The 26567-nt window shown below is 31.7% G+C and overlaps 1 protein-coding gene across 3 annotated transcripts in view; it reads left to right on the top strand.

Moving 5' to 3' along the window:
- LOC140441284 (corticotropin-releasing factor-binding protein) overlaps nucleotides 1-26567 on the top strand; it is a 447599-nt gene that overhangs the window by 59328 nt on the left and 361704 nt on the right. For 2 of the 3 annotated variants that reach the window (XM_072531901.1, XM_072531903.1), the window contains exon 2: nucleotides 21389-21732. The gene's annotated coding sequence lies outside the window, so the exon portion shown is untranslated. Of the gene's footprint in view, nucleotides 1-9891; nucleotides 10080-21388; nucleotides 21733-26567 lie in introns of all 3 variants that reach the window. The other variant, XM_072531902.1, reaches the window with a different exon arrangement.

Below are 26567 nucleotides of genomic sequence, written 5' to 3'. Positions count from 1 at the left end.
CACGCCACCAAACTGCATCAGTACCAACGGTAGGTGTATATTTTTAATGGAACAGATTACGAATGCTGCGAACAAAGCATGCAAAATTCTAAGACCGTGCTCAAATATATCATCCAAATCATCTTCATTGTGGGACTAGGAGTGCCGTAAGATATCGAATAAGAGAAAAATTATATGCAAAAGCTACAAACAAAATATGTGTCTCTCAAATTTTGTTGAATATCAAAAAATAAATACTAAATGTAAACAAACCTTTAAACAGAAATGCAGAAACAGTTGGGCCAACTTCTGTCTCAATCTAAACAGACAAACTCATCCAACTGAAATATGGGATAGAATTGAGAAAATAAAAAAAAAATAAAAATCTGCATGTGCACGACGAAAATATCGTTATAAATTTGTTTCATAGAATAGCTCCTTGCTATGTTCCTATTAGTATGAAAGAACTAACTGCTAGTATCCAGTATTCTAAGAGATCCTCCCCTGGGATTGATGGTATCAATTATCTTATGCTATATAACTTGCCTACAAAAGCACTTCAATTTCTCCGTGATTTTTTTAACAATATTCTAATTAAAGGTGATAACTGTGATTCTTTAAAGCAGTGTCTTGTAATAACTATCCCAAAAGCTAATGATCCCAATGTCCTAAGACCGATATCTCTTATGTCATGTATATTGAAAACAATTGAACGAATCATAAAAAATCGATTAGAATGGTGAATGGAAAGTAACAATCTCTACCCAGACGGTCAGCTTGAGTTTCGTAGAGGGAAAGGTACTATGGATTGCATTTCATACTTAGCAACTGATATCCAGTTAACTTATTCTAAAAACCAATGTACAGCTGCTTTATTTGTGGACATTTCTGGTGCATATGATAACGTTATTCTCGACCTTCTGCTTGATCAACTTATTAAATTAGGAGTGTCTATTAAATGTGCTTATGTCTTAGTCAATTTATTTACAAATAGACAAGTCCATATTTATTTAAATAATTCACTGATTGGCCCAAGTATAGTTAATAAAGGGTAACCGCAGGGCTCAGTTCTTAGTCCCTTACTATTTAACTTGTGTTCATTAAACTTACATACTATGGTAATGCAGTGTAACATTTTACAATATGCTGATGACTTCTGTTTCTATTTTGAGAAAAAAATTTTTGAACAATGTATTAATGCCCTTAAAGTAAATATGTCTCATTGCAAAAAGTATTTTGATAGTTATGGGCTTGACATCTCACCTAAGAAGTCAGGTGTAATAATATTTTCTAGACACAGGTTACCAAAAGTTAGTACGTTAAAATTCTTCCAGTTGGAAATTCCTGTGTATAACAGTTTTACATACCTAGGTGTTACCTTGGATTCAAAATTAACCTGGAACGAGCATATTAATAATTGCATTACCAAATGTAAAAAAAGCCTTAAGGCCGTTAATTGATACGATTGGCGAGCAGATCCGAAAATAAACTTATTATTTTATAGAGCATATACTAGATCAATTTTGGAAGCTTTTTCTAAGGATCAGCGACAAAATCTTGTTTGATTAAATTGGATCGAAAACAATACAAAGTTTTAAGGTTAGTCCTAGAGCTCTCAAATCTACTTCAACACCAGCCCTTTTGGCAGAATGTAACGAGCCACCTTAACATTTAAGACATCTATTTTTGACAGAAAAATTTATTCTTAAATGCCAGTTTAATAATCACAACAGCTTATTACAAAAAATATCTTGTCTCTCTGTTGAAAATCTAACAAACAAATGGTGGGTAAATAAAAACTCTCCAACTCTAGCTGATGCTTTTCCCAATTTATTACAATATTCATTCAACGGAGAAGGGATTCCATTCTTTGGCTCCAATTATGACGTACTATATGAATATAAACCTGCTGTAGTAATTCCTTCATCTATTTCAATTGTTCATCAAGACTTAGTAGTACAGAACAAGCTGGAAGACTGTAACCATTTTTGTAAAATGTATACCGATTGCTCAAAATCGCCTGCTGGTGTTGGCTTTGCCATTTACACAGACAATATTCAAGGTTATTGTCAGTACAAATTAAAATCAGATTGCCCAATATTCACAGCTGAATTGGTAGCCATTTTTAAGGCGTTGAATTGGTTAATTAATAGCACATTATATTTCGAACAATATATAATTTTATCTGACTTACAGTCCGTCCTTCCCGCATTAAGACACTTCTCTAAACACAAATATACCAACAGCCTAATTGTAGATACGCTTAAAAAGCTAAGGATCCTAACTTCTTTAAATAAATTGGTAACTTTGTGTGGGTTAAAGGTCACTCTAATATTTCGGGCAATGAAAAGTAGACCATTTGGCTAAAGACCCTATTTTAGTGGGTACAGAATACAACGAGTTGCCCAAATTAGATTTAGTTTCAGCTAGGAAGAAACATATAAGACTTAATTGGAAAATTGAGTGGCAATCCTTTACTAACAGTAGCAAAAATACATACTCCTGTATATATCCAACTCTTCTATCTACTCCCCAAAATGACAGAAACTGCATATCTCGGAAAATTTATACTATGTACGTCAGATGCCTTTTTGGACATGCTACAGTTAACGCTTACTTATATAAAATAAAACTTTCCGAAACTGATATATGTGAATGTAATGGCAGTTATGACTAAAGCTCGGATTATAGGCAAAATGCCTTTTTTGCCTATTTTGCCTATTATAATTGCTTTTTGCACTTTTTGCCTTTTTTCGTAAATTTCGCCTATTTGTGCCTTTTTTAAAATTGCATGGTACTACCCATGATATTATTCTATTACTAAACCATTCTATAATACAATTTTGGGTCAATAATAAAATATCAATGGTTTGTTTATATAACAAATTTCTAGGAAAATGTACCTGATCGAGACTTGAGGGTTAACTATTTGGAAATCCCTAAGCTTAATTAGTTTATTATCAGTCGGTTACTGTATCAGAGTCTAGTCACAAATTGCTATATCCTAGTTTAGTTTTATTGCGTATACCTAAAAGCAAAGAAGACGTTTGAAAACGTTTTAGACATTTGTGTAAAAATTAAATCTAAATTAAGGCTATGGATCGCACCTTATTCGAAACTTTCTCTAGAAGGAGATGGAGCATTTTGTAAACCATGCGGCAAGTTTTATTTTTTCTCATTTTTTCTCGTCCCGCAAAATAATTAAATTCTAAAGCGGTTTTAGAATTCTAATTATTTTTTGTTAAATTCTTAGATTTCAAGTAGAAAAAAGTACTTTATTGACCAGCATTGTGGAACCCCACTTCATAAACGTAATTTGGAAAAATTAAATTCCTCTAAGTTAGCCCAAATATCTCTGCGGGATAGTTTAAGCAGTTCAAAGAAAAAGGAGGAAGACGCATTTAAATTTGATTTATGCCAGATGATTGCATCCAACATTCCTCTATATAAAATTAATAACCCTAGTTTTAAATGCTTTTTCGAAAAATATCTTAATAAATCCTTACCGGACGAGAGTACAATGAGAAAACATACTGTGGAAAAATGTTATGTGGAATGTATTTCAAAAATTGAGCGGAAGTTAGAGCGCAATTTTTTGTATATTATCGTGGATGAAACGACAGATGTATGCGGCAGGTATATAGCTAATTTAATGATTGGAATTTTGAACGAAAACTTTGCGAGAAAACCTTATTTAGTTGCCGTTAAAGAATTGGAAAAAACAAACAATTTAACAATAAGTCGATTTATACAAGATAGTTTAACAAACCTCTTTTTACCCAACGCTATACTAGTGAATAAAATAGTTTTAATGCTTTCAGATGCTGCGGGATATATGTTAAAAGCTGCTGTTAATTTAAAGATTTTTTATCCTAATTTAATTCATTGCACTTGTGTAGCTCACGGGGTAAATAGAATTGCTGAAGAAATAAGAAATCTGTTTCCGTTGGTAAATAATTTTATAAATTTTATGAAAAAAGTTTTTGTAAAGGCTCCGTTGAGGGTGCAAATATATAAAGAAAGACTTCCCGGTGTCCCTTTGCCACCTAAACCAGTAATTACAAGGTGGGGAACCTGGCTCGAAGCATTTTTTTTACTTTGAACACTGTAATGAAATAGAATTAGTTATGTCAGAATTTGATGATGATATTTCCGAAGCCATTCGAGAAGCAAAAAAAATATTAAAAAATCCCAATTTGAAACAAGAACTCGCTTATATCAATGACAATTATAAATTAATAGTTACCACAATTACCTTATTAGAAAAACAAGAGATAAATTTATGTGAGTCAGTAAAATTAATAGCTAATTTAAAGACGAAAATTAAATCGGCACCTGGAAGTAACGGTCAATTAATTTAAAAAAAAATGAAATATGTTTTCGACAAGAATGAAGGTTTTTCGTTTTTATCTAATGTTGCTAAAGTTTTGAATGGGACATTTTCCGAGGAATTTCAAATTATGCCAGATTTATTATCCGCTCTGAAATATGCTCCAATTACATCTGTTGATGTCGAACGTTCGTTTTCAATGTACAAATTAATTTTAAGTGATCGAAGACATAGTTTTAAGACCGAAAATATTGAAAAACATTTAAGTAGTTGTTTCTATTAATGATAAAATTTTATGTGGTTACAATGTTTAATTATTAATTTACAGTTATTTAGTTACTAGTTTAGTTATACTAATATTATGATTATGATGTGTAAATATACCTGCCTTAAGTTAATATTACGTTAATTCACTTTGTACAATAAATAATAAGTTGTATTCTTTTATTGCCTATATTTTGCCTAAATGTTAATATTCCTGCCTTTTTTAATAAAAATCTTTGCCTATATAGGCGCCTTTTTCTTCAATTTTTATTGCCTATAAATCCGAGCTTCAGTTATGACGACCTTAACCACTGGATGTTTTAATGTCGGTATAATCAAGAAGCCATAAAATTTTTACTTCAAGCCATCTTCCAACAAAAAAACATACTACCGCAGAACATTGCTTCTATTCTCTATTTAGGTAGTCGAAATCCAACTATTAGATCGATTTTATGGGAATTTTTCAAACGTACCAGACGGAAAATTTAAACTTCCTCTTTTAGTGTTGTGTGAATCCGAAATAGTCGGACGTTAGTTGTTGTATTTCTCATTGTCTTTCCTTTTATGTCATTTACCTTTAACCGTTGCCTGTATTGTTTGTATAAAAAAAAGTCGCTATGAAGGACACCTTAGCATGAAGCGTGTGTTGATGTTCAACCTATTTTGTATAGTTACCCAATAGTGTTTTCAATAGGAATGTTAGAAAATTGAGTTAATGAACAGATGATTAGAAAATTGTCAGAAATGAATTTAAAGGAAGTGTAGGAGTTAATTGTTTTTTCGTATTCAACCAACTGTCTGGCTAAATAGGTCTCGAACCAAAGGCCAAAAAAAAAAACAATATTTCCAGAGATTTAAAACAGTATAAGGTGAACATTTAAATACCAAAAACTTTCCTAAAAATACATATTTATATAATTTCATATAATGTAATAAGTAATGTCACTAATGACTCACGTGCTTAAAGTGAGTATTTTTTGTAAATAAATAAACAATAAAAAATCTTAGCTATATATTCCATAACAACTATGGTACTGTTTCTTTTTAAAATTACTTTTTAAAAAACCGGAATTACTATTAATCAATTCGTTTAAGTGTATTAAAATAAATGCTTTTTTTCAGAAATATTTTTCTATATGTCCCTAACGTAGAAATTACAAGACTAATTTTGTACGGACTTAAAAAGAAAAATGTATCAGCTCACAACAAAAGCGGTTTTTAAAATATGTCGTAAAGTATAGCAGTTTATTAAATGCGAGTAATTTATTTTGCATAATTTCTAAAGATTCAATTTTCTGGTAGTTTAAAATGACATTTTAATTTTCTCGTGGTTTAAACTTTCGCAGCTCGGTTAGGATAATCTAAATAATTAAACTTTTTCAAATGTATAATATAAATAAACAAATGTACAAAATTACCTCGTATTAGAAAAAATTACAATAATAAAAATATTGGCAGATTTACAACATAACTCAAAAACACTGAGTCTACACATTTAAAAAATGACGGAAATTAATCACTTTTTTCTTCTTCTTATCGTGAATTCTTATCCTTTACAGCGTCGAATTGTTTGTTTAATGTTTTTTTTTATTGTAGTTTGTCTTTCAGTTTTTCCGTCGTTTCTCATTTTTAACAATTTCATTTATTCTTATTAACTATTTTTTTGGAAATGAGCCACAATTTTACTTTAAAATTAAGTTTCGTTGACGTTTTGATTTCCACTCCGGAAATAGTTCTCATAATACAAAACATTAATAAATTACACAAATTTTGTATTTGTTGCTTGATTAACATTCTCTTAATAATTTAATTTTATCTTACTCGTTTGTATTGGCAATTCAAACATATATTAAACAAAAAAAAAAAAAACCACAGATTAAAGCAAAAATCTGGATTTTGGTTTCATCAATAAAAATATTCAGATTTCTATTTTCGTGATTTATTGTCAGATGTCGCTATAGCGTCCATACTGAAGCCATTTTATTGTTGCTTCTTTTCGATGGGATAGATTTGTTTTTACGTTCAGAGCTTCTGTATTGTGAGGGACAAGATCTATGCGAAATTTTAAAGACCAACCTCCTGATAATCCGCTATTGATACCTATTGTAACACAGATCCCTAGAGAGACATTACACAGTTGTACTAACCTTTATCCAACATTCAAATAAAATTACCGGAGCAGTGTTGAATTTTGAATTATTAGTTTATTTAAATGTTTTTACAAATTGATCGGAACAATGGTCTTTAGCAGTAAACAATCTCGCTATATACTATTAAAAAAATACTTGCATTCTTTTTTTTTCTAAACTTAGGACTGACAAAATAAAATATTTCTCAGTTACGAAAATAAGTAGGCATTTTGTTTTGTTAATGAACACTAATTATTAATATACATAAAAAGAAGTAAAACTTATTCCAAATCATCGTCATTAAATATTTTTGCAAAAAGTTTATAAAAATATAATGTTTTTGTTTATAAAATTTAAAAATAATTAAGAAAAATTCTTGCAGTTGACCAAAATACAAATTTACAAACAATTTTACATTTCCGGTAATGGCTAAGTACCTAATATGTACATTTTCGTAGAATAATTAAATGGGGCGGGATCATTGTCACAATATTTAAGTAACGGAATTAGTCATTCTTAAAATTATAGTATATTTTATAGTATATTTTGTGGTTCTTTCAGTCAGAGTTCGAAAAAAAGTGTTGTGATATATTTAGTATTTATCAAAGAAAAATATGCGGCGGCCATGCGAAGTGATGTGCGCTTACCTGACGAAAATGAACCTACGGATAATTTAGAACATAAAGATGAAAGTGCTGGGCCAAGTACTCAGCAAAGGAAGAATTTGTGTGTAGCTGAGCAAAATATGGTGTTAGATGTATTTGATTGACTTTCTAAAAAAATAACCCAAATATGAACCTGTTAAGCAAACGGCAGTTTTAACAAAAATTTCTTGAACAACAGTGTACCGTTTAATAAAGACAGGTTCGAAAAGTAGAACAACAAGATTATGTTACATGTGGCATGAAAAAGAAGTCAAATGAGGAGCCAACTTGTGTTTTTAAGTTCCTAAAAAAGTATGGCATTGGCAAAAAAGTGGTATTCTACAGCTACAATTTTATAGCTCAAAATAAAAATAAATTTCTTATGTGTATGTATTTATACACTGTAGAAAAGTATAGTCCGTCTAGAAAGTATCCGGAATTTTATATTTTTCCTAATAGATTTCCTTTTTGTAACATTTTAAGACAAAAGTAATGTATCGAGTAAGTTGTGCCGATAGTAGGTTATGGACAAAATCGTATAACAACGCCATCTGTCAAATATTGTTGTTTGTAAACAGACTTAAGATTTGTGAAATAATGTCGCAAAGAGAAAAAAGATAAGTGGTGGAATATTTGTATAGAAAGGGTGTCCGAAACGTTAAAAAATTGATGAAATTGACTGAACTCGAAAAAAGTGCAGTGTATGAGACAATAAAGAGGATAAAAAATGGCATAGATATGAGACATAGACCAGTTTCGGGTAGACCGCGTAAGATTTGCGGAAACAATTTAAATGCTTTAGTGGCTTTGGCTTTGGGACGACAAAATCCACGCCTAGGGTTTCGAAGATTAGCGAACAGATTTGGAAATCAACGAAGAATAAAAGTGTGCCCAGAAACTGTCTGCATGTAACTGAAAAAGCAAGGCTACATATCAAGGAATCCAAAAAAAATCCCTACAATGACACCTCTGCAAAGGCAACAATGAATAGATTTTTGTCAACGTTTTCGAGAAGATAATTTTAATAATGTCTTTATATCTTATGAAAGTTGTTTCCAGCTTGATGCAAATCATCTAAAAGTCCTATCAAGAGAAAATATTACCGTTCAAATTTCCAAATTTTCCACTAAAATAATGGTTTGGGGAGCAATATCTCAGCGTGGTGCTACACCTCTATGTATAGTTAATGGTAGTGTTGATAGTGCAAAATATTGTGACAACCTAAATGTTTTCTTCTAGAAATGGCTCATGTTTTATATCCAGAGGGGTGGCGTTTTCAGCAAGATAATGCAAGATGCCATACTTCTGCTTATACTCAAGCTTGGATGCAAGAACACGAATTGGCAACAATTTCGTGGCCAGCAGCATCTCCAAATCTTAGCCCCATTGAAAACATAAGGGGACTGATAAAGATTGAAGTGGAACGAGCAGCGCCACGAGATAAAGAAGGTTTGATGAGGTCAGTTTTACAGGCCTGGAACACCATTACCGAAAATTATGGCCTTGACCTAGTTTTGGGTGTGCCTGGACGTTTAGTTAAGTGTTTAGATTTAAATGGAGGTTATATAAGTAAATAAGATGAATTATTTGTTGAAATTTTATATTTCAAGTGATAGAAATAAACTAGCGGACCAACTCGACATCGAGTTTTTTAAATAAAATTTTTATTTTGTGAGAAAAATTAAGAGATCAATACAAACAATATAAGCAAGAATATACGTAACATTCATCAATAATAATGCAAGTAAAAAGTGTATTAAATATCACCAAATATTTCGTCGAAAACAATGTTTTTTGTTACAATGTTATCATTTAGCAGTTAATTTTGCATGCTGATCACGAATCCGGTGTCAGATTTGCTTTATCTTGACGTTTTATGCGCATTTCGGAACACTTCCGGTGTCGGATCGTAACCGGAAGTACATATTTTGTTTCGTCTCGACGAGACCTTTCGATCCATATATACATTGTGGGGTCTAAAACTTAAAGTAAATTTTAACTTCCAGTCATCTCAAAACCGGAAGTGAATTTTTGTACCAAAAGTATATCTTGACAATCTCATACGTAATACTAATAATATTCCGAAAAAATATTTTAATTATCTAATATGGTTTTTGAGTAAAGTGGTGGACAAGAAAAGGGCTTAGCGTTTTAGTATATAAGATTTTGCATGCTGATCGCGAATCCGGTGTCAGATTTGGTCTATCTTGACGTTTTATGCGCGTTTCAGGTCACTTCCAGTGTCGGATCGCAACCGGAAGTACATATTTAGATTCGTCTCGACGAGACCTTTCGATCCATATATACATTGTGAGGTCTAAAACTTAAAGTAAATTTTAACTTCCGGTCATCTCAAAACCGGAAGTGAATTTTTGTACCAAAAGTATTTCTTGACAATCTCATACGTAATACTAATAATATTCCGAAAAAATATTTTAATTATCTACTTAATATGGTTTTTGAGTAAAGTGGTGGACAAGAAAAGGGCTTAGCGTTTTAGTATATAAGATACCGTAAAATTATAATCTTGCTTTCTTTTTTCCAGATACTTTCTAGACGGACTATATAATATAGAGGAAGTAGATCATAAATACCTTATTGTTTGTCACACAGAAAATGAAGGTGACTCAATGCACTCATGTATTGTAAAGGAAAGAATAAGAATACTTAAAAATAGTCCAATTTATGTTCCATCTTAATTTATCACCATTGCAAAGTCAGCTACAAAGAAAGGTAAGCCATATGACGTTAATGAGATGTCAAATAAAGACTTCATTCAAACAGGAAAAATTTGATGTTAATATAACATCAAATTTATCATTATTGATGTCAATATTAACAAAAAGTTAAGAAGCCAGGGAGAACATCCAACTTTAATTTTTGTCTATGAGCAAGCACCACCGATTCCGATTAAAAAAACGAATGATTTAATAAGTTTATGGAACGATAATTTAATACCAAAGAGACAACATGACATTTCCAGATCGTTATTTGCATCTGATGTGACCACAACTGAATATGATTAATTTTTAATTTTTTTGTTTTTTAATTTTCGTTGTCAAGTTTTAAAATTGTCGGAAAACATGTATGTTGAGTTTATAATTTATCTAATAAAATGATTAAACAACAAAATTGTTTTGTCTTTTAATAAAATGTTAAAATTTTAAACAAAACTTCAATACAATATAAGATTAAATAAGGAGTTCGGTTCTGCATCGATAACTATAATGTTGTATTCAATATGGGCTCCGAATATTTTTAACATTAACAAAGTTTAATGAGGGTTATAAATTGTGAATCTTAGTGATATATTGAAATAAACTGTAAGTGTACAAACTCCTTACATAATATCCAGTTAAATTAGCATTAAATTAGCAGTCGGCAAATTGCAATTATTTGTTATTGTTGTCAAGAAACAAATCCAGTTTTACCAGCAAATAACCGCTTTTATTAAAGACCGATATACCTGTTTTAGCAGGTGTACAGGGTCGGACTTACTTACAACTTAACGTTTATCGAAACGATTCATACATGGAATCACACAACAGTTCTACAATACAAGACCATCAAAGTCAAATAAGCGCATCACAGTCATACTCTTTGGCAGCATCGAGAGTGCAATTTCCTTTAAAGTCCCAAGCAATTATTTTTAGCGCCTTAGAAAACACCAAACTTCAAGACTACCTTCTCCCACTTGGAAATATAATTCAACCGAAAGATATAATCTTCTCTTCTAGATTATCTAATAATTGCATATGTATGTATTTATCCAATAAACAAATAGTGGACGATTTTATGAATAATCATGGTTAAATAGAAATACAAGGTGAAATTGTCAGAGAAAGAAGGTTAGTTACACCAGCGGAACGACTTGTGCTCTCCGTCGTATGTCCTTCAGTACCGCACGACTTGCTAATCAATGAGTTACAAAAAATCGGCATAGTTCCTGTCCCCCGCATTACCTTCCTCAAAATAAGTGCTTCTATGCCTGAGTACAATCACATCCTTAGTTTTCGAAGACAAATCTATATCAGTCCGCACAATCTAACACTACCAGAGTCATTTACTCTTAAGTATCGGTATCCAGCGCAACAAATATATCCTTGCAAGCATCCAATGTCACAAACCCTTCTCAGTGTGAACAAATGTCTATTTCTAATATCCCGGAGATACCTAACAAAGTAGATGCATCAAATAAGTACAGTCACATAATTAATCAACCAAAAAGAAACTTTGATGAAATTATTTCACCTGAAGCAGATCCATCTTCAAAAGAATGTAACATTTTTCCACCACCTAAAGTCCAAGCAAAATCTAAAAAAGCTAAAATTAGTTCAGCAAGCACTTCTGAATGCTCATTTTCTCTCTTACTTGACCTCGCTAAAAACTTCATAGAAAATCATCCTCTATCTTTCCCTCTAAACGTTGATCAACTTAATGCTCCTAATGAATATCACGGGGTCAGCAGATCCTATAACCACAATTCAAGAATATACCACAGACCTACGAGCTTTGTCCCATATGCTCATTAAAGTTTATCCTCATTTAAAAGAAAGATCCATAAAACGTAAATTCACGTCCATAAGGAAAAAAATCTAATTATATTAACAGGTATCGGAAGCGCGGAAAGTGACACATCTCAGTTAAGCCAACATTAACTAAAAACATTCCTTGTTGTCTAGTCCTTTCTGATTCTCTTAGTGCAGTCAAAGCTATGCAAAATGTATACCCTAATCACCCCATTGAGAAAATTGTCAGGATCGAATTAATGAAAGCTCAAGAAAATCTCAGAAGAGTCCACTTTCTATGGATACCATCTCATATAGGTATAGAAGGAAATGAAGAAGCAGATACTAGTGCGCGTAACGCTATCACCAGTGACACATCAGAAACAGAGTGTCGGAGTATCGCAGGCGATCTAAAATTTTATTTCAAAAATAAGGCGTTAAGTGCGTGGAATCGGGAGTGGAATAACTCTAGTTCGAAACTCAGAACCATCAAAAGTGATATTTTTTCATGGAAGTCCACAGCCAGAAGTAGAAAATGCGAAACTATTATTACACGTCTACGACTTGGACACTGCAGGTATACTCATGCCTATCTCTTCTCAAATAGTAAACCTCTAAAATGCGAAACATGCAATACAGTAGACAGTATAAAGCACTTCTTGATAGACTGTCCTAAATATGTAAATCAAAGATAGTCTTACAATTTGCCAAATAACCTGAAAGCACTCCTCAACAAAAGTTTAGTTCCGAACAATTTATTAGGTTATATTATTACAAATGTTACAGGAATGTCGCTAATAACCTTTGGGTGGCTGCGACTTTATTTCTTTAAATAAAAAAAAAAGTTTAAATAACACACATTTACGGATATCGTTTAAAAACAGATTAACTTTTAGGGTAACAGTGGGACAAGTAACTTTTTTTCCAATTATTTTTCACTTTTTTATAAATTACGATAAATATTTATGTACCGCCTGTAAAGTTATATACTCAAACAAAATTTCATGTAAATCCATCCAAACATAGAAAAGTTATTCAAGTAATAAAGTTTCGTAAAAATTTCAATTGCGTTTTTCTCTAAACTACATTATTTGACAAATCATACTATTGCTTTGAAGCGATGATATTTCGTTTCCAGATGAGACAAAAATTGAGTTATAAACGTTAATTTAAACTCATCTATTTACTTTTTCTTTCCGAGTATTAATTTTTTAATGCATAGCATATGTTACTTGTCTCCCTTTATATGTATAGGGTTCACCACAATATTTTTCCATTTTATTGGCATCTGCTTAGTTTGCTTTTAAAATGCTTTTAAAAGCAAACTAAGCAAATTCCAATAAATGCTTTTTAAACTGAACCGGAAAAGCCGTGTTCACACCGTAATCAAATAAAATCTAACATTCAAAAATAAAATCTATTTGCGTTGGAATTTCGGTTGGATATGTTGTATGAAATTGGCGGTCTATAATTAAATTACATTGTTTAAATATGGATGGAAATGCTCTTTCGCCTTTAAGAAAATGAAAATAAAAAACAAAATACACTGTTGAGGGTCTTATTTTGCATTCATATAAAAAAGCATATGAGGACTTAAAGGGAAAGAAAGATTGCAAGGGTGTCATTTAATTTACTGATGAAACTAAATGTAAATTATTGTTAATATTGTTATAATATAATAGCATAAATAATGGAAATAATATTAGGTGTTAACAAATCATCTTTCAAATAATTGATGGATTCGACCGTGACTTGATGGAAATTCATTTTATGTAACAATAAAACACTGAAAACTTTGTTTTCAAAACTTCCACAAAATTTATTTTAAATTCTTATCACTACAGCTGTTTCGGCTGATTGCCTTTCTCAAGTGATCTGTTTTTGGCATGGGTCTAATAAGGCCTTTATTTTGAATGTGAAGAATTTTAAATTTGTCATTAAAAGAATGATTATGATCTAGAAGGTAAAGTGCGTATGTAGAATTTGTTTTTCTATTATTGAAAGCCCTTTTGTGTTCTGCTATTCGTTCATTAAAATTTCTACCAGTTTGACCAATGTGAGTTTTTGAGCAGTCGCCACATTTAAGTTTTACACACCACTGTGTAAGTGGTTTTTATGTTGGCTGTTGTTGTTTTTAATATATTTGCCTAGGTTGTTATTTGTTCTGAAAGCTGGTGTTATTCCTTTCTTTTTCATGTGTTTGGCTATTTTTGTTGATATTTTGCCTGTATATGTAATCGAGCAGAAGGTACTGGGTTTTTTCTGTGGTGGTGGAAATACTAAGTTCAGGGCTTTCTTGTGTAGTTTTTGATTTAACATTTTATTAATTGTTTGTTCGTTGTATCCATTGTTTACTGCTATTTGCTTAATGATATTTAATTCTGTCTCAAAATTGTATTTTGACATCGGAATTTCTGTTAATCTATGTAACATACTATGATAGGCTGCCAGTTTATGTTGTGTGGGATGGGATGATGAATTGTGAATAGTCTTTCAGTATGGGTAGGTTTATGAAATATGGAGAAGTCATGTTTGTTTTTAAGTCTGATAATTTTTAATCTAAAAAATTTATGGATTGATTTTGTTCTGTTTCTATTGTAAATTTAATATGATTATGAAGTAAATTATATGCGATAAAAATTGGTCGAGTTGCCTGTTAGTTCCTGTGAAACATACCAGTACGTCGTCTACGTATCTCCACCAATATAAAAACTGTTTGAATATGGGATGTTTTGAAATCTTTGTCTCTAGATGATCCATAAAAATATCTGATAGCAATGGGCTTAGAGGATTGCCCATTATAAGTCCTGCACTGTTATTTGTATAGATTTCATTATTAAATTCAAAGTAGTCCTGGTTTATGCAAACTTCAAAAAGATGTAAAACTTCAGAGGTAATGATTGGATTTGTACTATTTTGGTCTAAAAGGTTTTTTACTAGAATAAAAGTTTCTGTAGGAGGGATACTAGGAAAAAGATTTTTTACGTCAAATGAAATTAATCTGGAGTTGTTAGGTAACTGAAAATGTTGGATTTTATTAACTAGTTCTATTGTATTTTTTTATGGTAAATTTTGGTGAAAATTGAGTGTGTTTTAAAATAATCTCTAACAGTTTTTTTGAAAGTCTATATGACAGAGCTGTATGAAAAGAAACCACATTTCTTATTGGGTGATCCGGTTTGTGTAGTTTAATGAAAGAGTATAATTTAGGAGGCTGTGGGTTCATGATACTGAGGTATTTCTGTTCTATTGGATTTACTATTAATTTTGAATTTTCTAAGCTTGCTTAATTTTTTTTTGATACTTTTCTGTTGGATCTTTGTGTAACGTTTCAATGTTTTGATTATTTAAAAATTCCATTGTTTTGTTATTATATTCTATTTTATCTATAGCAATAGTAGTGTTATCTTTGTCTGCTTTTGTAAACATTATGTTGTTTTCTATTTTTTTTTTAATTGAAATGGCTGTTTTATTCTCTTTGTAACAGGAATTTTTGGTTTCACTACACACATCTGTAATAGATTTTGCAATTATACTTTTTTCGATATTGTTAGCAGTTTTGTTTAATGCTACTTCACATTCTACACCTAAATATTCTAAAGTTTTCTGATTATTATGTTGGGGCAAGTTGTGTTTAAATCCTTTCTCTAAAAACTTTTAGAGAAAGGATTTATTTATATATTTATTAGGATAAGAAAGGATATATTTATTAAAAAACACAGATATAATTCTGAATGACCAGCTTGAGACAAACAGTTCTCCCCTCCTCAACCTATTTCATTAGAAACTATAAAGTGTAGACCCATGCCAAAAACAGGTCACTTGAGAAAGGCAATCAGCCGAAACAGCTGTAGTGACAAGAATTTAAAATAAATTTTGTGGAAGCTTTGAAAACAAAGTTTTCAGTGTTTTATTGTTACAAATCATCTTTCTTTATTTTAAAATAACATAGCCAAAATAATGCTGAATTTAGACTACCAAAACTTTATCAAAAATATAAATAGGGCTCAAGGAAATCACTAGTAAACATGAGAGCATAGTTTGACGAATTTTTTAGAAAACCCAAAAATACCAAAATTTAAGAAAGCTACTTTAAAAAAGTATTAAATTTAATCCATTTTAATACCAAATAACTAATACGATCCTTCGAATTAGGTAAGGTGCTTGGAAAAAGAAGTCTAGGAAGAGGAAGAATATTCTGGTTGCATAACCTTCGAAAATTGTTTAACTTCACAATTATCAGACTTTTAGGGCAGCAGTCAGCAAAGTCAAAAGTCACAATAGCCATAAGAAAAAGATCTATTACGAACTTTTAATCTCATACAAATAATTATAAATTTTTTTTCTGGAAGTTATTATTTTTATTTTGTAGGTTTAAGAGAAGATGTTGAAATAGTATTTTAAAGTAGGAACGAGATTTTATTGTGGAGAAGTAGCTAGAACCTCTGATTGATAATTAAGGTGACGACGAAGCTCTATACAGAGATATCAATAGTAACTAAGCTATTAATTGAGAATAAATGTTACTCTTTTTGTCATATTTAATTTTTTTTTATTTAAAACCTCTCCTCCTTCGATGTTTATTTATAGATTTTTTTATCTTGTTCGTTCCTTTTTTATTTAGTTATTTTGTTTGTTAAGTATAGCCACTGGCGCACCTAGAATTTTCCTGGTGGGGTTTGGTTGTGCATCTAAATTTTTTTTATGCTACCCCCATTCTGAGTTCTTAAAATTTGGCTTCCTTACTCCGAAATTGGGATAGCCGTTGTAAGGCTGACGACATTTTTGGAACAATCCTTCTCTTATTTAGATCTTATCCCTGTCATTGGTCTGGTTGGTGTTTCTCTTCTTTTTCTTTCTTTTTAATTACTGTTCGGATAACTTCCTGTCATCTTCACGATCATCTCTCTCACAGTCACAGGGTTCATACCAATTTCTCTATACATTTTGTTTCTCTCCACTGTCATCTATTGCACTCCAGCATTGTCTGAGTAACAGTCACGGAATATTCGCAGTATAGGCATTTATCTGTATTTGTCTTTATGGACCTACGAAGATACGCCCTAAAACAGATAATATGCCCAGTTAGGCTCGAGATCAGCATCTTGATCCACTGGGCAACATCTTCCGTGTTTTCTCACTCTTCTTGCCACCTTTTCATTCTTCTTTCCCTTTCCTTTTTTTTATTGCTGTTGTCAAATGCTCTCTTCTCTCATAGATATGTCTCATTTTTACCGCTAACACATGTAGAGGAACACAATCCGTGATAGTCCACAAGGCCGCCGCAGATACAGTCGTGTAGGCAAATAACCGGTAATGTCTTTAGGAAGTCACCAGATAGTGGTAAGACAGCACCATCAAATAGTTTGTCGTTTCCGTTTAAATCTTGCATACTTATATGTAAATGCTTCAAGCGAATGTTTTGTGAGCATTAGTACATTCATTCCAGATAATAACTGAACTCGTTTGCATAACTGCAACCATTTCACTTCTCTTTTTAATGTTACACATTGCATTTGGTTTGCTACGAACGCCTAATGGCAGCTTGAGTACTGAATGTGGTGTTTGCCCTCCATCTAATTTTCTGAACCACCAGTAATAAGTAATTTTAAAGGTTTTGGTGGTGTGGTAAGTAATGGTAACATAAATTTTTCTGATGCGCAATAGATGCCATGTGCTTCGTTATGAAACTTCAATGCCCGACGAAACTGACATACTGTGTACATTGCACCAATAGAAATTTTAAAAAGAGCAGAATAATTAATGTCTGGGGCATATTCAAATGCAAGACGACCAAATGATATACGTGTAAATGCGCGGTTGATTCTCTGTCTTTCTCGTTCTTGTATTCTGGATGTAGCTGTATGCTGCCCACGTGTAGCTCTCATTCTTAATATATTCTGTCATACACGTTAGTCACAATGAGAATGAGATTCTTGTGCAGAGTTCTCTTTTAACCTCACTCACTCATCTTTATTTATTTGAGTAGTTGGTTCGCCCGGTCTATTAGCACTTGCAATTCGTTTACGTCTTGCGGCTTGGCTACATGCATTGTTGAGGTTTGATTTTTTTCGGGCATTTTACTAAAAATGATAATTGATAGGTATGCTTTAAAACAATTTAAAGAAATAATTGAATAACATCAAGATAAATATAAAAAACTAAGTAAAACCCACCTAAATAATGGAAATCATTTAGAATCATTTCTTTGAATTTGAGCTAGAAGAAGTTAGTTAGGAGAATAATTTTAATATTGAATAATATTTAAGTTGAATGAATAATAAGTTGCTTAACAGATAACATTTGACACAACTTAACGACTGTAAATTATCATATCCTTTTTTTAAAAAATATATTTTTTTATAGATGATGGAAGGATTTTCTTTATACATACGATAAATATATATATATGGAAAATTTTAAAAAAATGTTGAAAAATAGTTTTGTTATTATAAATAATCCCTGTTGAACATTTTAAAATTATTTTTAATTCTAAACATATCAATTTTTAAAAATGAAGACCTGAAACGCTAAATCGATCTAAGTGCCATATTTGCCAATTTCATTTTATTCCTGCAAAATGATCTATGTCCTGACGCCAATGCACTACAGAAAGATCTAAGTGCCTAACCCTCTCCAAACTGTTAAAATAAATTCCAATGGAATGTGCTGTGTGCAAGTCCCAGAGCAATGGAAGTGCTAGTTGATCTATGTGCCAGATATCAACCAACGATTTTGTTGATGTACATCAGTGCGTTTTTCCACGGTTGTTAATTGTTTACATGATTAAAAGACGTCTATTCAACAGATATTAATACTAGTAGAGCCCTTTGTAATGAATCTGAGATTAATAGGAACTTCAGGAAGAAACAGAAAACCGCCAGATTAAGAGATTTACCCTAAACAAAAATAAAGAAATCCCAGCAAAGCCACTGCCATGTGAATAGGTTAGTATATTATTTATTTACAAAATTTTGTAATTTAGCTCATTTTACACATTACCATACAAAACATATAACTCATTTATTTTTTTTTTCAGGTAATTTGGAAGTGTAGAAACAGATGCGATCAAGTTTCATTTGAAATGAAGAGGAAACTGTTTAAGTCCTACCACCAATTTGGAATGAATGACCAAAACAAAGCACTCTAAGTTACAGGGTACCTTATGGAGAAGGGAAGTTCCTTAAAGTATGTAAAAAAGCTTTTATAAATATTTTTGGAGTTTCACCTCAAAAAATCTCACTTATTGTGAAGAAGAAGAAAAGTGGTGACGTGGTTTTTAAAGATAATCGTAGTGGCCTCACTGCATTTAAATTTACGGAGCATAACAGGAAAACGATTAAAAACCACATTAATTCTTTGCCACGAGAAGAGGGTCACTACGGCCGTTCCAAGTCCCAAAAGGAGTAATTAAGCTCCGAATTGAACATGACTAGGCTTTTCGCTGCTTTTAAACAGAAATATCCAGATAGTGTTTTGAGTGCCAAATTCTATCGATAAGTATTTTTAAAAGACTTCCCAAATTTATCGTTCAAAAGACAAACGTTTAAAGGGTAGACACTTGTAAAACGTGCGACTATCTTCATATTCAGATCAAAAACAGAGATGTCGCTGCAGCAAATAAAGCCAAGACAGATCTAGAAGTACATCATAAAAAAAGTAAAAAAGCCTTAAATACATTAAAAAAAGCATCTGACAGCACAACGCCTAATAGTGGAGTGTGTTGTGTGGTGATTGGCCTTCAAAAGGTATTTCTTCTTCAGAAACTTACACATAGCGATATGTATTATTTAAGGCAATTATCTTGCTACAATTTTAATATTCATATTACCGATACCAATGACGATATTATAAATGTATGGCATTAGGGACAATCAGGGAGAGGAGGGAGTCAGATGGCTTCCTGTATATTGCAAGCCTTAAATACAGGTATGTTGCCGGCTTACAAGACAAACATTTGTTGTATGGAGTGACAACTGAGGTGGTCAAGTCAAAAACCGTATATTGGTTTTCTTGTACATTTACATAGTATCTTTGTGCCTATTTGAGTCCGTAGAGCATAAGTTCTTGGTAACTGGTTACAGCTTTTCTGCAGCAGACCGGGACTTCGCAAAAGATGTGGAAAACGTAATTAGATCAGCCAGACCATCAAGACCATTCCGAGGGCTAAGCATGGATAGATTTTTTTACTTTGACGAAGCATCTGTAATGTGTATCAACACTAAAGATTTAATAATATCCAAAGTGTCGTATTTTAAGATTGATAAAAAGGAACCTGGCTACGTACTTACCAAGAAAAACTTCAGCGAACTGTATGGGTTTGACAAAAAATGCTACGTCCCCAAGAAAAATATTTCTATTGAATACATAGCTTTCATGGAGCTTACTACTCTACCAACAAAGGTTTTACTAGCAGAAAACAAAAAAAAAAGGACTAGGAAGCAGGTTTCATTGATGAAGAAAATAGAGATTTCTACTATGAAATACTCTGTGATGGCACTTAGATCTTTAGAAAGCAAAACATACCAATGGACTTAGATCTGTTTGAAAAAGTATATGGTTAACATTCGTTTTCTCTGTTTCGTTTTTGTAAAACTGTACAAAAATTACCACACCATCTATTTACATTAACTTGTTTGATTACAACCACTTTTTGTAAATAAAATTGTATTCTGTTGAAAACTGTAGTTTTTTTACTTTTCCCAACAATTTTACTTTTGGCATTGGCACTTAAATCTATTAACTTTTTAGGTCTTCAAATGGCAAAAATAATGAATAAAAATCACATTTTTGAGAGCAGAGCTATTAAAAGTGAATATCTGATGGTAAATGGTATAGATAGATCAGTATATATATATATATATATATATATATATATATATATATATACATATATAACTGTTTTTATGGGAAAATAAATCTGCTTTTCCTATGTTCCTTACAATTTCATCATATTTTCTTGAGTTTAAACCAAACGAAAAACGTAAATAGATGTGAAAAACGTAAATAGATGTGAAGTTTGTTAAACGTCAGTTTATGTTTAAATAAACTATCACTTTAAAGATAGAGTCGTATAAAACATTTCGTATAAGAGTATATTGTAACTATTTGTATGCAAAAATAAAACCGGTGCTTCTACTACTTCCTTATAATTTCATCATGTTTTCTCACCTATTAGACCTTCCTAGGACTTTAAATAAATATTTTAAAACCAAAATTATTTTATAACTACATGTATTAAATGAACTAAAAATGTAGAACCTGAAGTCATATAAACTTTTTGAATTTACAATTAAAAAAATATGGGTCACTTATCAAGATAAAAATATCATATCTCCTAAGTTGAACCAACAAATACACTTTCACAAAATTTTATTGCAATCGGTTCAGTGGTTTTTGAATATTATTTTGGACAAACACCAGACACGAGATTTTTACATATATAAAATTTTTATTTAAGATTTGCATACAAAATAACACACACTATTTATTATCCTGTATAGTTTTTATTTAATAGAAATAATTTTTTTTCAGATTCAAATTACGTACGTCGAAGTGAAAAGTCGCATTTATATTCGACAGAAAAAGTCAAGAAGCAAACAGCATTAGTACTCTACAAAATTGTCACTGTTTAGAACTTCACATCGACAATGAATCCTTTGGCATACTTGATGAATACAAATGAAGTTGGAAATGGACATCTGTATCTCAAATTTTTGTTGCCCCTTAGACGGTTCTGTTCTAATAGAAGTGTTCAAAAACAAATAAAAGACAATACGAAGTAAAACTGTTTTAAGTCATTGTTGAAACATATTTACATAGCGTAACAGGCGACTAAGACGAGTTTTGTGTGAAATAATTTTTAAGTTTAAGATAAGGTAAATAAGATTTCGTTTATTTCTTATTTTTTTTATTAAAATATATTGATTATTAAAAAAATAATAAAACGTTTTTAATAGAGCATGAGAAATGCGATAGAAAAACATCAAATTAAAAGAATGGGACAAAGTGTAACTTTAAAATTAATAAATCAATATTATTAAAATTTTACATAATATAATAGCTGTTAAATTTGTAAAATTAACATATTGTTACACTTCTTGAAAATAACTATATTCGGAACGCCAACTATATTACAATACTTGTTTACAATAACTCAATGAGAACTATAAACTTCAAAACTTAAAATCCTACTACTGTTCTAAACTGTCAAGAACCTGTTTCTGTTCTAAACAATCTGTTTATATATATTTTCTGACGTTTCAAACTTCACTAGACATTTCACGAATTTTCTTCTTCTTCTTCTTCTTATTCTTTTTTTGGGCTATGTTCTAGACAATTTACCCAGTTTACTTCGAGGGTAGACACTTTTTGTCTTGCTTCAGCAATCAGTGTCTACCTACACTTATATTCTTCCTTTGTTTGTTTTAGGTTATTCTACATGTATACTTGTGCTGGTTTTTTTTTCTTCACAAGCTAAAATATTAGTAATACAACACAACAAAGGTATAAACTTTTCTCGCTCGGGGGTAGCGTCCAAGCTTTGCACACACCAGAAATGCTACCAACGGATAAGGTAGAAGCACCCAGGACTGAAGGAATATCATAGTTTATAATTTAATATTAAAGGTAGAAATAAAGTTGCATAAGGTGTTGATTGTATTTTCATTAATATTTGTGAGAATTGTACAAATATTTATGGGGGTGGGAAGTTTAGTTTTAGCTAATTCGGCATACAAGTCAAAGTGTGGGTTTTGATTTAAGTGACATTCTAATAAAATATGGTTTAAGCCTCCCACTTGGCCACATTCGCAATAAGGATCATCTTTGACTCCAATTCTGAATAGATGAAGAGGGGATGAGCAATGGCCCGTTCTCATACGGATGATTGTAGTTAAATGTCTCCTACTGATATATGCGAATTTATTGAACCATGGTAGTGTGTGGATTCGTTTATTAATTTTGGCGTAGAATGAATTGCTTGTGCCATATCCTTCGTACCATTCAGCTGCCCAATTAGACCAAATCTCTCTTTTCAAGTAGGGTGTGAAATTTGAAAACTCTAGCTTGATATTCATGGGAATATTCAGGGAACGACCTATATTGGCAAGTTGGTCGGCCTTGTAGTTTCCAGTGATACCAGTGTGTCCTGGGATCCATGCTAGTAAGATTTTGATATTATTGTTCCTTGCTAGGATAATTCCTCTTTTCGTTAAATACGATATATGTTCTGTGTCTTTAGAAAACCCTGTTTTTTTAATTTTTTGTAGTGCACTTTTGGAGTCAGAAAAGATAATGGCTTCTGTGATATTTTGTTCCCGTATAATTTGGACTGCATGATTGATCGCAGTAACCTCTGCTGTACATATTTGGGTATGATTGGGTAGTTTAGATGAAAATGAATAGTTTATATCTGGGGAAAAAACACCAAATCCCGCATTTCCCATTGTGTCCGTTGAGCCATATGTAAAGAATTTTTTGTATGAATGGAATTTTTTAACTAAGTTCACAAAATTCATAAGATTGAATTCATTTTTTGTAATATTTTCATTCAGAATTCCTAATGGTTGAAGTTGTAGTTCCAAGTCATATTCATGGCAAGGAAGAAGTTTACTGGAATATAGGTTCTGCAAATAAGGTTGGATTTTTCTGATAGTTGCTATCAATATGGGTTTTTCCTTATTTCTCCAGTATTTATTGTCCATATTACAAAGTGCTTCTAATTCAATGATTGATTGAATAACAGGGTTGTTTTTAATGCTTAGGTTTTTTAGCAAACATTTTGTGGTGAGCCATTCTCTTCTGTATTTTAATGGCAGTTCTCCAGACTCTGATAACAAGGCTTGGATTGGAGTTGACTTCATGCATCCTGTGATAATCCGAATACTTTGGTAGTGCATCTGATCTAGTTTCTTCAATATATATTTAGGGCACGTAGATAGGAATTGACCCCCATAGTTTAAATGACTTAGGATAAGTGCTTCATGGATCAGTTTTAATATTTTTGGGTCACTGCCCCACCATGTTCCACACAAGGCACGCATTACATTCAGTGCTTTACCTATTTTGACTTCCAGCTGGTTAATGTGTGCCTTCCATTTAAGGTTCTTCTGTAAAACCATTCCTAGGTATTTAATTTTATCTACCCACTCTATATGTTGACTCTTATAACTGATATTTCCAGGCATTATTTTGGTATTACCCCTTGTAAACAAGATAGCTTTAGATTTGCCCACAGAGATGTTCAAATTATGATTGTCCAGCCAGGCTTCAAGATTGACTAAATATTTGTTTAATTTTGATATCATATTTTTAACATTCACTCCCTTGATTAGAATTACAAAATCGTCAGCATACTGTATGACTTTAGCATTTTTGGGGAACACTTCGTGTATTGAGTAGGTATATATGTTAAATAGCATTGGACTTAATGGTGATCCTTGTGTGAGTCCAGTGCTAGTGGTATTTGGGCCATGTACTAACCCAGAGTTATCTTTGACAAACAGTTCTCTGCATTTTAAAAAGTCATATATGAGGTTAGCTAAATCATGTGGTATATCCAAATGTATTAATGTAGAGTACAGTTTGTCAATATTAACATTATCATATGCTGAATGGATATCCAAGAATATTCCTATTGTACATTCATTATTACTAAATGATTTTTGGATTTCAGATGTCAAAAAGGATAGACATTCTAAACATCCTTTACCCCTTCTAAAACCTAGCTGCAATGGTCTGAGGATTCCCCTATTTTCTATACGCCATTCCAACCTATTTTTGATCATTGATTCTAAAACTTTACCTACACAAGAGGTGAGGGCAATAGGCCTATAGTTAGTTGCAATGAGTTTATCTTTCATAGGTTTTAGGATTGGAATTATTAATGACTGTTTCCATTCAATCGGAATGGTCCCTGTACTTAAGCATTTGTTAAAAATTTGTAATAATAGTAATGATCCTGAATGAGGTAGATTTCTAATCATAGAGTATGAAATTAAGTCAAGTCCCGTAGCAGATTCCTTTTTAGAATTGATTATGAATTTGTATTCATTAAAGGTAAAAGGGGAACTTGTATTGCTAGTTTGTATACTTTGTTGATGTAAATGTATACTGGGAGGAGCCAAGGAATTCAGTATCTCTTGTGCCATATTAGGATCAGGAAGGGAGTTAATTGGGCTATTACCATATCCAGCTATTTTCCTAACTTTATCCCATATTGTCTTGATTGGCGAGTTTCTATTAAGGCCTTCTGCAAATTTCCTAAAATTATTCTTTCTTTTTTCTTTAAGGAATCTTCTAGCTATAGCACATTTGTTTTTTACTATTAAATAATTTTGTAAGTTGGGTGTTGCTTGGAATTGCTTTGTTGCCTTAATTCTGTCTTTAATGACTTCAGCGCAAGATTCGTTCCACCATGGGATATGATACTGTTTATTAACATTTGATTTGTACAATGGGATGGACAACTGTGCAGCTTCATTTATTAGATCTGCAAATGATCGGTAGTTCTCCCCTGGAAATGATGTAAATGATGACTCTAATACTGAGGTATATTGGTTCCAATTAGCTTTTTTGAAGTTTCTGTTATTCCTTGGTGGCATGTGGATGGTAATGTTTTGGACACCAATTTTGCACATTGTGGGTAGGTGATCACTAAATCCTAGGTCAGGAATTATTTGCCATGATGATCTGGTAGCAATATTCTTAGATGTTAGTGTTAGATCTACAGCTGATGATGTTTTTGGAGGTGGTGCTATTCTGGTATATGAACCATCATTTAAAAAAACTAGTTCTAGCTCATCTAATGTTTGGAAGATGTTTCTCCCATTGGAATTATTACAAGGGCTACCCCAAGCCTCATGCTTGGCGTTCAGGTCTCCCATTATTATTACTGGTTTGTTGATTTCCTGGATCAGTTTTATCCATTTTTGTTTAGATATGGTATTTGCATTAGGGAAATAGGCATTAAGTAGGTTAATTTAGGTAGGAAGGATTAAGGAATTTAGGTAGGAAGATTGCTTGCAGTTGAGAGTTGTTATTAAATTTATTACATACAGATATTTCATAAAATTCTACTTCATTCCTAATAAGGATGGCTATACCACCATATGAATCATCTCTATCATCTCTAATTACTTGATAGCCCTTGCATCTGATTATATGGTTATTATTTAACCATGTTTCATTTAGCAATAATATGTCAGGATTGTATTCTTTGATAATTATTTTTAAGTTATCCACATTAGCATTATATGATCTCATATTCCATTGTATTATAGTCAAAGGAGTGAAAGCTTTATTTTTTATTTTTATTTTGGGCTTAGTATTCTGAAGCATCAGATACTGTCCCATCTTCCATTAACTCATAGGTTATTGTTACGATAAATATACTGGCCTAACTTTTATGACTAATTATTCTGTTTTATTGTAGAAATTTCGGTGGAAGTCTAGAACCAAAATTATGGTGAATGAGCCGGCTAAGCTTCTCGATCTTTCGATGCTGTTCTAGTATATCAGGATTTCGTATATAAATACAACATTTTTATATGGAGGGCCAGTTAATTCTCAAGACCCGCGCACGCGAATTTGTTACGTACGGATATAATAAATTGTAAGATAAGTTAAAATAAATAAAGAAATAAATTAAATCCGTAAGTGTTATAAATATTGAACCTTTTAATAAATTCACAACAAATGGTGTCAGAAGTGG

Source organism: Diabrotica undecimpunctata, chromosome 5 (assembly GCF_040954645.1).
Source record: "Diabrotica undecimpunctata isolate CICGRU chromosome 5, icDiaUnde3, whole genome shotgun sequence".
Lineage (NCBI taxonomy): Eukaryota > Metazoa > Arthropoda > Insecta > Coleoptera > Chrysomelidae > Diabrotica > Diabrotica undecimpunctata.
The sequence above is the reverse complement of the archived record's forward strand: the minus strand, read 5'-3'. Positions and strand labels throughout refer to the sequence as shown.